General features: G+C 38.7%; 1 pseudogene; it reads right to left on the reverse strand.

Moving 5' to 3' along the window:
• Positions 1 to 2,130: 2,130 nt before the first annotated feature.
• Positions 2,131 to 13,442, reverse strand: part of LOC119505972 — a 72,906-nt pseudogene continuing 61,594 nt past the window's right edge.

Consider the following 13,442-nt stretch of genomic DNA (forward strand, 5'->3'; position numbering starts at 1 on the left):
GGTGTTGCTGTTTAAAATGTGCTACAAGCTCCAGGAGCTCAGCTAATAAAGGCCACCGAATGAAAGTTAAATATGAATGCAAGAGGAGACCTAAATGAAGGACTGGCTTGTACATTTCAAAAATGACCTTCTAGAGATGAGCATGTGGAAGGTCCTTTTTTAAAGCAAAAATGGTAGAGAATGTAACATCCATTTTTCCCCTAGACTATTTTTAAATATTTTAAAATATATACCAAAGACATAGAGAAAGAGACCCCATTATATCTTACATGGACATGTTTTCACTCAGCTTATCAGCTAGTGATCATTAACCAATTTCTAGGGCCTGCTGGCTTCTCAGACTCTGAAACTCATGATCCTGCAGAGAGCATCTGTGATTGCAGGACTTAGCGATGTACAGCCCCTAACTCACCCAATACTTCCCCAGCATCAAATGCCATCAGCGCCATTGCTAAGAAAATCCATCCATCTTACAGGTTTCCGTGGTTTCTGGAGCAACTCAAACTTCACATTATGTTTAAATATTGACTCCAGACCAAAATTTGGTTATGATTTAAAGAAAAAGAGGATTTTTTTTTAAAATAGCCAATAATAGTTACTATACCAAAATAAAAAAAAAAAAATGCTGTGCAGTTTATTGATGGAAAATAAATATGTAGATAGGCTCTTGGTATCTTGGAATCCATTTTTTAATGAACTTGAAATGCATGAAGACTCATTAAATCTTCCGCCATTTATCCTGTGTGTGATTATAACAACCTCCAGATTCAAATGGAGGTGAATTTTCAACATTTTACTAAAAAAAATTTTAAAGTTCTTCCTTAAGCAGTTTGACAAACTGTTGGAAAAAGATTCATAAAACACTCTGGTGGTGTACACTGAACATTTATTACAGCTAGTTGGGACAAGGATCACGTGGCCTGAATTTGTTCACAATTACAACAAAGCTTAATCCAGCCCAGCAGGTACCAGTGAAAGTGTAATTGAAGATGTGTTTAAATATGTATAAGTATGTATAAAAGTGATATTGTAACAATTATACAGCTTTTAAAAATACAGGGCCTTCTAATGCCATTAACTTCATTCAACTCTCACTTTTCTATGAAAGCTATCTTTTATTTTTAATTTTTCTAAGACTTCTGATAGCCAGGCAATACCATGGAAGGGAAGGAAGATGCCATAAAATTTGCAGCACTTCTAAGCGGAGTGAAACAATAGGGAAGCACAATAAATTTGGCTTAAACAAGCACCGCCTGAAGGAATATTTGTGCTTTAAATACTGATTTATGCAGTGCTTTGTGAAAAGACCCACAAGTTTTCTATTAAGATACTGCTATGAAGAAGTCCTGATAAATCAACATTTCTACTTTATTTGGGGCATCAAAACAATACAACTAAGTGACTAAATGGTTATGACCACAAAGAATTCATCTCCACTGTCAAATGTGCTTGGCCTTAAAAAGAATGTGCTCCTTATTATGAAACACTCAATTCTGCATTCCTTATCCCAGGTTCAGAATGCCCAAGAAATAAGCTTTCGTGTAAAGAGAATCATTCTAATTAAGTACTTAAAACCTGTATTCCATTTGTGTTTTAAGGTATGTAGCTTCCAACAGGGATCTTTGGTACAAATGTACCGTTTTAGAAAGTCTCAACATAGACTTAAATTTTCACTCATTTGTTCCGTAACTTGGCAATTCCTTTTTTCTCATATATACTGAACTATTGCACTGATCTTTGATTTCATAAGACCACATTTCACATTCTAAGTTAATGGTTTCCTTTGTCAGATACAGTAATGTAATCAATGCACATTGCCTGATTGTGTCATTTTCATATATACACGTAATCAGATTAAGAGAAACTGACATTCAAGCTTTCAGCTATCCAGAAGAGGTATCTTTCTTTTCTGCATCATTCTAATTCATATTTAAGTCCCATAATTTCTCACTTAATTAACCAAAGTTCCCTCAAAAAAAAAGTATTTTTGTGAAGGCGTGAAGGAAGTGGCTTAGCACACAGTAAAACTGACAAACATCTTACACCATTAGCTGTCTTGGACATGGAGGCAGTGAACAGCCACAGAGTGTGAAGTCCCAGAAGAGTCATCAACAAGGGAGAAGGGTTAGATCAGTCCAATTTCTAAAGAACACTGTGTAGGGTTTCCACTCCCTCCTGCAGGAGATCTTCCTGCTCAATTGCCTTGAGGACATTTTTCTTGGATGTTCCCTGAACTTCCCCTCCCAAGAGAAACTCATCCAAAATAAAATAAGCTGCCTAAAAATTAAAGATGATATCAAGTTCACACACACTGCCAAAATGCTTGTAAAGTAATTCCACATAATGATGAATTATTTCCAGGGAAATTAATTCATTGCCCTGATCTTCAATAGCGCTGCAAAAACACAGACTAGCATGTCTTTTGTGAACAATCTTCAGATCGCGCCACTCAAGAAAGCTGTGCATTTTAGGTTTACCTACTGAAACAGTTTGAAAAATTTCCCTTGTGATCTTTTTCTTCTCTCTGCCTGACAGTGGGACCCACCATTTCTGCAGACGGAGCCTTCCCTGATGACTAAAAGGCAACATAAACCACACTGTGGCCACAGGCTTTCCCACGCTGAGGAGGAGCCGCTGTTTTTCTCTTCATTCTTATAATACCAACTGGACTGTCTGCACCCCATAAAATGAGACCTGATTGTCTGTGTGGTTTACAGGATACTAGAAAGCAAGTGTTATTTTTAGTCTTCAGTTATGGCATAATGATGGAATCTCAAACAAAGCAGCTTAAAGAAAGCACATTCATTATCTCCTAGTTTTGGTGAGTTAGGAGTCTGGCAGTTTAGCAGCATTCTCTGATTCAGGGTCTCACAAAGTTGCGATCCAGGTGTCTTCCAGAACTGAGATGGTATCAGAGGCTTGGCTGGGGAAGGGGAGGCTTGCAAGCTCCCTCGGCTCATCGGGAGGCTGTATTTCCTTACATCAGTAGGATGGAAGGCTGCTTCTCAGCTGGAGCTCACCTGACGCTCTTAGAGGTGATCCCCAGCTCTCTGCTCAGAGGGTCCCCCAGACGCTCACTTGCTTCTTCACAGCCAGTGAGGAAGAGACAGCGAGAGACCAGCAAGACAAGCACAGCAACACTGTGTGACATAATCACGGAGTCACGTGCCTCAACCGTCTCCTCACCTTTCATGTGTTCTACTGGTTAGAAGCAATTCACACTCGAGTAAAAGAGGTTGCACAGAGGCCCCTGTGACACCAGGAGGTGGGGATCATGGACCGTACTGGAGTCAGTGAGCGTCAGTGGGACTTTAAAAACATTGTAGAGGGGAAATATGATAATAAAGAAATAAATGTTTGATACTGATAACCACCGTGAAGGTGAAAACTAGTGGAGGAAGTGGAGGAGGGGAATAAGAGTAAGGAAGAGAAGGAAAAGAAAGAAAGAGAGAGAAAAAAAGAAAGAAACAAATGAAAGAAAAAAGAAAGCAGAGCTTAATGTGAGCTGATGTCCCAGAGGCAGATAATTTAGTTTGTGCTGTCAGAAAAGTTCTCTCTGGCATGGTGGCATTTGAGCCGAGTTCTCCATGAACTAAAGGAAACAATCCAGGTAGAATCTGTGGGTAGAGATTTCCACTTGGAGGGAAAGTGAGCACAAAGGCCTACAGCAAGAATAAATGCGAGGCTATTATGATTAGACCCTGGTAAGCCAGAGTTACTCAAAAGATTACAAAAGAGGCAGACCAAGATGAGTTAGCTTAGGGCCTTGAAGCCACGGGTGAGGAGTTTGGATTTTTTTTTTTTTAATTCAGTTTTATTGAAATACATTCACACATCATACAATCATCCATGATATGCAATCCACTGTCCACAGTATGATAACATAGTTATGCGTTCATCACCACAATCTATCTCTGAACATTTTCCTTACATCAGAAAGAACCAGAACAAGAATAAAAAATAAAAGTGAAAAAAAAAACACCCAAATCATCCCCCCATCCCACCCCATTTGTCCTTTAGTTTTTATCCCCATTCCTCCACTCATCCATACACTAGATAAAGGGGGTGTGATCCACAAGGTCCTCAAAATCACACTGTCACCCCTTGTAATCTACATTATTATATAATTGTCTTCAGGAGTCCAGGCTGCTGGGTTGGAGTTTGGTAGTGTCAGGTATTTACTTCTAGCTATTCCAATACATTAAAGCCTAAGAGGTGTTATCTATATAGTGCATAAGAATGTCCACCAGAGTGACCTCTCGACTCCATTTAGAATCTCTCAGCCACTGAAACCATTTCATCTCATTTTGCATCCTCCTTTTGGTCAAGAAGATACTCTCAGTCCCACGATGCCGGGTCTACATTCATCCCCGGGAGTCATACTCTGCGTTGCCAGGGAGATTTACACCCCCGGGAGTCGGGTCCCACGTAGGGGGGAGGGCAGCGAGTTCACCTGTCGAGATGGCTCAGTTAGAGAGAGAGAGGGCCACATCTGAGCAACAAAGAGGTACTCAGGGGGAGACTCTTAGGCACCATTACATACAACTTTAGACTCTCCTTTGTGGTAATGAGCTTCATAAGGGCAAGGTCCCATGCTCAAGGGCTCAGCACATCAAACCACCAGTCCCAATGTTTGTGACAACATACGCTAGGGGATCAGCATCTCAAAGTTTAGAGATAGGCCTTACAATTCAGGGATAGAGTTAACTGCTGTAAGAGCTTACAATCTAGGTACTATTACAATTATTGTGTCGACGTTAGGCTATGTTCTAAGATTCAATTCTGAGTTTACACATTGTAGTTAGTCCATATTGGTGAGGCATCATTGCTCTCACCATGTTTTCTCCAACACTTTTACTCCTATATATATATTTTCCTACAATTTTATAGACTTATATTCACATACCATACATTTATCCACAGTGTACAATCAGTTGTTCATGGTATCATCATAAAGTTGTACATTTATCACTACAATCAGCATTTGAACATACTGATTACTACAAGAAAAATTGTTTTTTTTTTTTTTTTTTTTTAGCAATAAGAAAAAATGTTAAAAAGAAAAATAACGTGTCATACAATACAATATACTACTAAGGACAGCAAATAACACCACTACCAAGAATCCCATATTACTCCCCTATATCCCTTTCTCATATAAATTTAGCAATGGCATATTGCCTTTGTTACATTTAATGGAGGTATATTACAATGTTCCTGTTGACCATAGACTCCAGTTTGCTTTGATTATGTTTTTTCCTGAATACCATCCCTTTTTCAAATTTCTACATGGTTGACATTCATTTGCTTTCCCACATGCAAAAACATTTTTATATTTGTATATTTAGTAACAGTCATTGGCCACTCCAGTTTTTGCCATGTTATACAGTCCCAGTCTATATCATCTATCGTTACCTCTGGTGTCATACCTTTTTCAGCTTTACTCACAGACATCTTTGTTCAGTGTACTTACAATACCGTGCTACCATCACACAGCATTATGCTATCTATTTCTGGATCTATGTGATCAATCCTAAACATTCTGTAGTCCTTCAGCATCAAATGGCTGATCTCTGCCCTCTTTCTATCTCCTGGTCGCCTGTTTGTCAGCTTTTAACTCCCAAAGTTTGTTCATTAATATCTGTTCATATTAGTGAGACCATACAGAATCTGTCCTTTTGTTTCTGGCTAACTTCACTCAACATAATGTCCTCAAGGTTCAGCCACATTATTACTTGATCCATGTCTTTGTTCTGTCTTACAGCTGCATAATATTCCATCATGTGTATATACCACAGTTTGTTTATCCACTCGTCCTTTGATGGACATTTGGGCTGTTTCCATCTCTTGGCAATTGTGAATAATGCTGCAATAAACATTGGTTTACAAATGTCTGTCTGTGTCTTAAGTTTCAGTTCCTCTGAATATATACCCAGCAATGGAATAGCTGGGTCGTATGGCAAATCTATATTTAGCTTCCTGAGGAACCTCCATACTGTCTTCCAGAGTGGTTGCACCATTCTACATTCCCACCAACAACGAGTAATTGTGCCTCTTTCTCCACATCCTCTCCAGCACTTGTCATTTTCTGTATTTTGGATAATGGCCATTCTGGTAGGTGTGAGATGATATCTCATTGTGGTTTTGATTTGCATTTCCTTAATAGCCAGTGAAGTTGAGCATTTTTTCATATGCTTTTGAGCCATTTGTATTTCCTCTTCAGAAAAATGTCTGTTCATATCTTTTGCCCATTTTTTAATTGGATTGTTTGTTTTTCTGTTATTGAGATGCAGGATTCCTTTATATATTCGGGATATTAAACCCTTATCTGATATGTGGTTTCCAAATATCATCTCCCATTGTGTAGGTTGCCTTTTGACTTTTCTGACAAAGTCCTTTGATGTACAAAAGTGTTTAATTTTGAGGAGATCCTATTTGTCTATTTGTTCTTTGGTTGCTCGTGCCTTGGGTGTGAGGTCTAAGAAACCACCTCCTTTCACAAGATCTCTAAGATACTGCCCTACATTTTCTTCTAAGAGTTTTATGGTCTTGGTGCTAATGTTTAGGTCTTTGATCCACTTTGAGTTAATTTTGGAATAAGGTGTGAGATGGACATCCTCTTTCATTCTTTTGGAAATGGATATCCAGTTCTCCAAACACCATTTATTGAACAGGCTGCTCTTTCCCAGTTGCTTCGGCTTCACTGCCTTATCAAAGATCAGTTGTCCATAGATGTGAGGGTCTACTTCTGAACACTCAATTCGATTCCATTGATCAGTATATCTGTCCTTATGCTAGTACCATGCTGTTTTGAGCACTGTAGCTTTGTAATATGCTTCAAAGTCAGGTAGTGTGAGACCTCCCACTTCATTCCTCTTTCTCAAGACATTTTTGGCTATTCGGGGCACCTTACCCTTCCAAATAAATTTAGTTATTGGTTTTTCTATTTCTGTAAAGTAAGTTGTTGGGATTTGAATTGGTATTGCATTGAATCTGTAAATCAGTTTAGGTAAAATTGCCATCTTAACTATATTTAGTCTTCCAATCCATGAACATGGTATGTTCTTCCATTTTTTCAGGTCTTGTTCAATTTCTTTTAGCAGTTTCTTATAGTTTTCGATGTAAAGGTCTTTTGTGTCCTTGGTTAAGTTTATTCCTAAATACTTGATTCTTTTGGTTGCTATTGTAAATGGGATTTTTTTCTTGATTTCCTCCTCTTGTTGCACATTACTTGTGTATAGGAACACTTCAGATTTTTGCGTGTTGATCTTGTAGCCTGCTACTTTGCTGTATTCATTGACTAGTTCTAGTAGCTTTGCTGTAGATTTTTCCGGATTTCCTACATATAGAATCATGTCATCTGCAAATAGTGAAAGTTTTACTTCTTCCTCTCCAATTTGGATGCCCTTTATTTCTTTTTCTTGCCTAATTGCTCTAGCTAGAACTTCCAGCACAATGTTGAATAGCAATGGTGATAGTGGGCATCCCTGTCTTGTTCCTGTTCTTAGAGGAAAAGCTTTCAGTCTTTCCCCATTTAGTGTGATGTTAGCTGTGGGTTTTTCATATATTGCCTTTATCATGTTGAAAAAGTTCCCTTCTATTCCTATCCTTTGAAGTGTTTTCATCAGGAAAGGATGTTGAATTTTGTCAAATGCCTTTTCTGCATCAATCGAGATGATCATGTGGTTCTTCTGCTTTGATTTATTGATGTGGTGTATTACATTTATTGATTTTCTTGTGTTGAACCAGCCTTGCATACCTGGAATAAATCCCACCTGGTCGTGGTGTATAATTCTTTTAATGTGCTGCTGGATTCGGTTTGCGAGTATTTTGTTGAGGATTTTTGCATCTATATTCATTAAAGAAATTGGTCTATAATTTTCTTTTTTTGTAGTATCTTTGCCTGGTTTTGGTATTAGGGTGATGTTGGCTTCATAGAAAGAGTTAGGTAGCTTTCCCTCTTCTTCAATTTTTTTGAAGAGATTGAGCAGGATTGGTACTAATTCGTTCTTGAATGCTTGGTAGAATTCACATGTGAAACCATCTGGTCCTGGGCTTTTCCTTTTTGGGAGCTTTTTGATGACTGACTCAATCTCTTTACTTGTGATTGGTTTGTTGAGGTCATCTATTTCTTCTTGAGTTAATGTTGGTTGTTTATGCTTTTCTAGGAAGTTGTCCATTTTATCTAAGTTGTCTAGTTTATTAGCATATAGTTGCTCATAGTATCTTCTCATTATCCCCTTAATTTCTGCAGGGTCGGTAATTATATTTCCTTTCCCATTTCTGATTGCATTTATTTGCATCTGCTCTCTCTTTTTTTTTGTTAGCCTAGCCAGTGGTCCATCGATTTTATTGATTTTCTCAAAGAACCAACTTCTGGTTTTGTTGATTCTCTCTATTGTTTTCCTGTTCTCAATTGCATTTATTTCTGCTCTAATCTTTGTTATTTCTTCCTTTCTGCTTGCTTTGGGTTTAGTTTGCTGTTCTTTCTCTAATTCCTCCAGGTGAGCAGTTAACTCTTCAATTTTTGCTCTCTCTTCTCTTTTAATATAGGCATTTAGGGCAATAAATTTCCCTCTCAGCACCGCCTTTGCTGCATCCCATAAGTTTTGATAAGTTGTGTTTTCATTGTCATTTGCCTCGAGGTATTTACTAATTTCTCTTGTAATTTCTTCCTTTACCCACTGGTTTTCTAAGAGGGTGTTGTTTAGCCTCCATATGTTTGTGAATTTTATGACCTTCTGCCTTTTATTTATTTCCAACTTCATTCCATTGTGGTCTGAGAAAGTGTTTTGTATAATATCAATATTTTTAAATTTGTTGAGACTTGCTTTGTGACCCAACATGTGGTCTATCCTAGAGAATGTTCCATGAGCACTTGAGAAAAAAGTGTATCCTGCTGTTGTTGGATGTAGTGTTCTATAAATGTCTGTCAAGTCTAGTTCATTTATCATACAATTCAACATCTCTGTTTCTTTAGTGATCCTCTGTCTAGATGTTCTATCCATTGATGAGAGTGGTGTAGTGAAGTCTCCAACTATTATTGTAGAGCTATCTATTTCTCCTTTCAGTGATTGCAGTGTTTGCCTCATGAATTTTGGGGCATTCTGGTTTGGTGCATAAATATTTATGACTGTTATGTTTTCTTGATGAATTGACCCTTTTATTAATATATAGTGTCCTTCTTTGTCTCTTTTAATTGTTTCACTTTTGTAGTCTAACTTGTCTGATATTAATATAGCTACTCCCGCTTTTTTTTGGTTGTTGTTTGCATGAAATATCATTTTCCAACCTTTCACTTTCAGTCTATGTTTGTCCTTGTGTCTAAAGTGAGTTTCTTGTAGACAGCATATAGATGGGTCCTGTTTTTTAATCCATTCTGCCAGTCTGTGTCTTTTTATTGGGGAGTTTAATCCATTTACATTTAGTGTTATTACTGTAAGGGCAGTACTTTGTAGTACCATTTTGTTTTTTGGAATTTATATGTCATATCTTATTTTTTCCTCTCCTTTTACCTTTCCTGATAATCTTCATTTCTGCACTCTTCTCCAACTCTCTCTCTCCTGTCTTTTCCTATCAGCCTGTAGCACTCCCTTTAGTATTTCTTGTAGTGCCGGTCTCTTATTCACAAACTCTCTCAGTGTCTGTTTGTCTGAAAATGTTTTAATCTCTCCCTCATTTTTGAAGGAAAGTTTTGCTGGATATAGAATTCTTGGTTGGCAGTTTTTCTCTTTCAGTATCTTAAATATATCATGCCACTGTCTTCTTGCCTCCATGGTTTCTGCAGAGAAATCTGTACATAGTCTTATTGACTTTCCCTTGTATGTGATGGATTGCTTTTCTCTTGCTGCTTTCAGAATCCTCTCTTTGTCTTTGACATTGGACAATCTGACCAGTAAGTGTCTTGGAGTAGGTCTATTGGGATCTATTCTATTTGGGGTACGTTGTACTTCTTGAATCTCTAATTTTCTGTCTTTTATAAGAGTTGGGAAATTTTCAGTGAATATATCTTCTATTACTCTTTCTGTCCCTTTTCCCTTCTCTTCTCCTTCTGAGATACTCATAACACGTATATTCGTGCGTTTCATGTTGTCACTCAGCTCCCTAAGACCCTGCTCATATTTTTCCATTTTTTTCACCATCTGTTCTTTTGTGTGTATGAATTCGAATGACCTGTCTTCCAGTTCACTGATCCTTTCTTCTGCCTGTTCAAATCTACTGTTGTGTCCCTCCATTGTGTTTTTCATCTCCTCCACTGTGGCCTTCATTCCCATGAGTTCTGCCATTTGTTTTTTTAAATTTATGAATTCTTCTTTATGGTCAGCCAGTGTCTTCTTTATATCCTTCAGCTCTTTTGCTATATCTTCCTTCATTTCATCAAATTTATTTAGCATTAGTTGCCTCCACTCCTGTGTCTCAGCTGAGCTATTAGTTTGTTCCTTTGGCTGGTCCATGTTTTCGTGTTTCCTGGTATGGCTTGTTATCTTAAGTTGTCTAGGCATCTGATTCTCTTGATTAGTTTATTTTGGAGCTTGTTTTCTGTCTTTTACCTAGTGGTTTTCTTGTTGGTTGGCTTTGTTCTCTGGCCTCTGTTACTCAGTTCAACTTATTCTAGACCTCTAACTTAGGTTCTATTTAGTTGATCAGAATTTTTCCCCTCTTGTTTTTTCTGTTTCTTGCTCTGCCTCTATGTAACCTTTTTGTGAGTGGGTCTCCTCGGATATGGTCGACCCTAGTCAGATTTTCCCAGTCTAGTGAGGCCCAGGTCTCATTGGGAGGGTATGGAGTTTTCCTGAGAATGAGACCCTCCTATGAGGCCTTTAGAATTGGTGCTTTTCCTCTCCTGTCCAGCAGGTGGTGCTGGCCAGCCCGCAGCTCCCCCACCAGTGTAAGGAGGTATGGAGCCTTTAGTTCTCCTGGTGACTCTGAGCCTGTCAGGGGCGTGGCTGACAAGCTGGAATCTGAATTCCAGCCCCTGGGGTCTGAATTCCCAGAAGGAGGACTGCCAGTTGAGCTGGGCCTCCCTCCACTCTCCCAATCCTCAGACCTCCAGTTGTCTCTCAGGGGCACTATTCCCTTCTCCTCTCTCCTCTTTGGGGCCTCTCAAGGTAGATTCCTTGGTCAGCCTGAGTTACCAATTAAAGATGGGGCTGGAGGCCTTCAGTAGTGAATACGGAATTCAAAGACACTGTGGGTACTCTGTCTCCCCTCAAGCCCAGCCCAGTCCCCCAACCTGGGCTTTCCAATAGAAAATAACCACATACACCACTTTTAGATTAAAAAAAAAAAAAAAAAAAAGTAGAAAAGAAATCAAGAAAAAGAAAAAAGGGAAAAAAAAGAGTCTCTTTTAAACTGTCTTTCCCCAGCCTGGAAGTTTTGTCAGTGTCAGTATAGAGCATTTAAAGATATGCTTTGGGCTATTGTCTGATAATTACTCTCCAACTGCTTCAGTTCCACCCCTGCCAGGGGCTATTGAAATGCAAAGAGATAAGGGATCAGTGAGAAGCCAGAAGGGACAAAATGTAAGGGAAAAAAAAAATGGCTTTTTTGGAGTCTGGGAATGGGTGCCCGCTTTTACGTGCCCCCACTTCTTGGAGCCCAGCCCTTCTTTAGCACCCCAGCTCCCAAAGTTAGTTAATTAATTTGTTAATTAATTCTGCAGTTGAGGCTGGGTTGAGCCTCCCTTCTTGCCCTCAGCAGATTGCTGTTTTTTGGTTCTTTTCCCCCCCCCCTTTCAGGAAGCCGGCAGCAAGACAGTCTGTGAGGTCTGGGTGGGGAGGGGCACCAGACCCCTGGTCCGGAGAACTTACAATGTTCACTGCGATCTCAGCTTTTCCTCCAATTCCAAACTTGAGTCCAATGTGTGACTGGTTACTGGAGACCCCGAAAACGCTGTTTCATATAGTTCTTGGGTAACTGCCAGCTGCTCTAGGGGAGAGACGAAATTCTGCTCCTCACCACTCTGCCATCTTGCCCCGCCTCTCAAGGAGTTTGGATTTTATCTTCATGACAAGAAGCCACTGGAGGGGTTAGACTTTGATGGGCAGAGAGATGCTTCACTAACAATGAAAGTTTGGAAGACAGGGTGAGGTGTAGATGCAGGTTGGTTAGTGTATTTGATGGTAGGATAGTAAGAGAAATCACTTTGATTGCAGTTCTGTTCTCAAATATCAGTAAGGCAAGGTCATCAGCTAAGACTTAGATGCGTTAGAGGGTTGAGAAGGTAGGAGGATTGCTTGTTCAGGACTGCAGGGATAAAAGCAAACTAAAATGTCATAGAGATAGGAAGACTATTGAGGGTCCGTTTGAGAACTCTGGTCATGAATTTAAGGTGATACCTGTAAGTACAGTTGAATGTTGTAAGGCATGTAGAGCTCCTTCAGAACATGAAGAGTAGACTAACATTTGGGGTTTCGGGCTTGGGTTTTCTCACAGGTGAGTGTGACAAAGGGAGAGAGTAGCAAGGAGAATAACAATGTTTTCAAGAGGCTAACTATAATGACAGTCCTGAGATTCTAAACCAGTGAAACGAGAACTGAGGACATGAGGGGGGTGAAGACATGAAAAGGAGGTGGGTCAATGAAACCATTTCAGCTGCAGTTATGAAATGCTTTTTTATTCTGTTGTTCTTTTTTTATTTATAGCTGGAGATTTTTTTAATGCTGTTATATTGAGATATATTCACATACCATATAATCCATCAGAAGTATACAATCAATTATTCACAGTGTCATCAGATAGTTGCACATTCATCACCACAATCAATCTTAGTACATCCTCTTTACCCCCCCAAATAATAAAAAAATAAAAAAATAAAAATAAAAAAAGCCCACCCAAAGCATCCCATACCCCTTATCCACCCTATCATAGCTGGAGATTTTTAAAAGAACAATTAGTTTTTAAAATATTCATTTTTAGGAGAAGTAAGGGGATGCACTGCAAATAAAAATAATGTACATAAGCAAGAGAAAAAAATGACCTATGTTAGGCTGGTATTTTCAACACTCATTTATAAAATGGAAATATTAATATGGTGTTTAAATAGGAAAATATTTATATCCAAAAATGGAACAATAGAACAATGGATTGAAAGTTGAGTTTAAGCAGGGTTGCTCTCCATCTGGCCTTTAAAATTTGACCACCTCTACAAAGTGATATCACCAGACTTTCAACCCTACCACTTTATCAAAGACATGATTAACTCTTCATGCTAACTATCAACTATATGAGGAATATTCACAAATATGTAGGTTATATCTTCAGTTAAATATCCTTTCATCTTTATCTGGAGAGTTGTTGACATTCCCAGTTTAACATAGGCTGAAACAAACTTTCAATGCTTCACACACACAATCGCCTCAAGGATTTTTCTTCTATTTACCTAACATGGAGAACTGAAAATATCTGTGGACCCTCACTGTAATACTCTCCCCAAATCTAAT

The sequence above is a fragment of the Choloepus didactylus genome, chromosome 11 (assembly GCF_015220235.1).
Source record: "Choloepus didactylus isolate mChoDid1 chromosome 11, mChoDid1.pri, whole genome shotgun sequence".
NCBI lineage: Eukaryota > Metazoa > Chordata > Mammalia > Pilosa > Megalonychidae > Choloepus > Choloepus didactylus.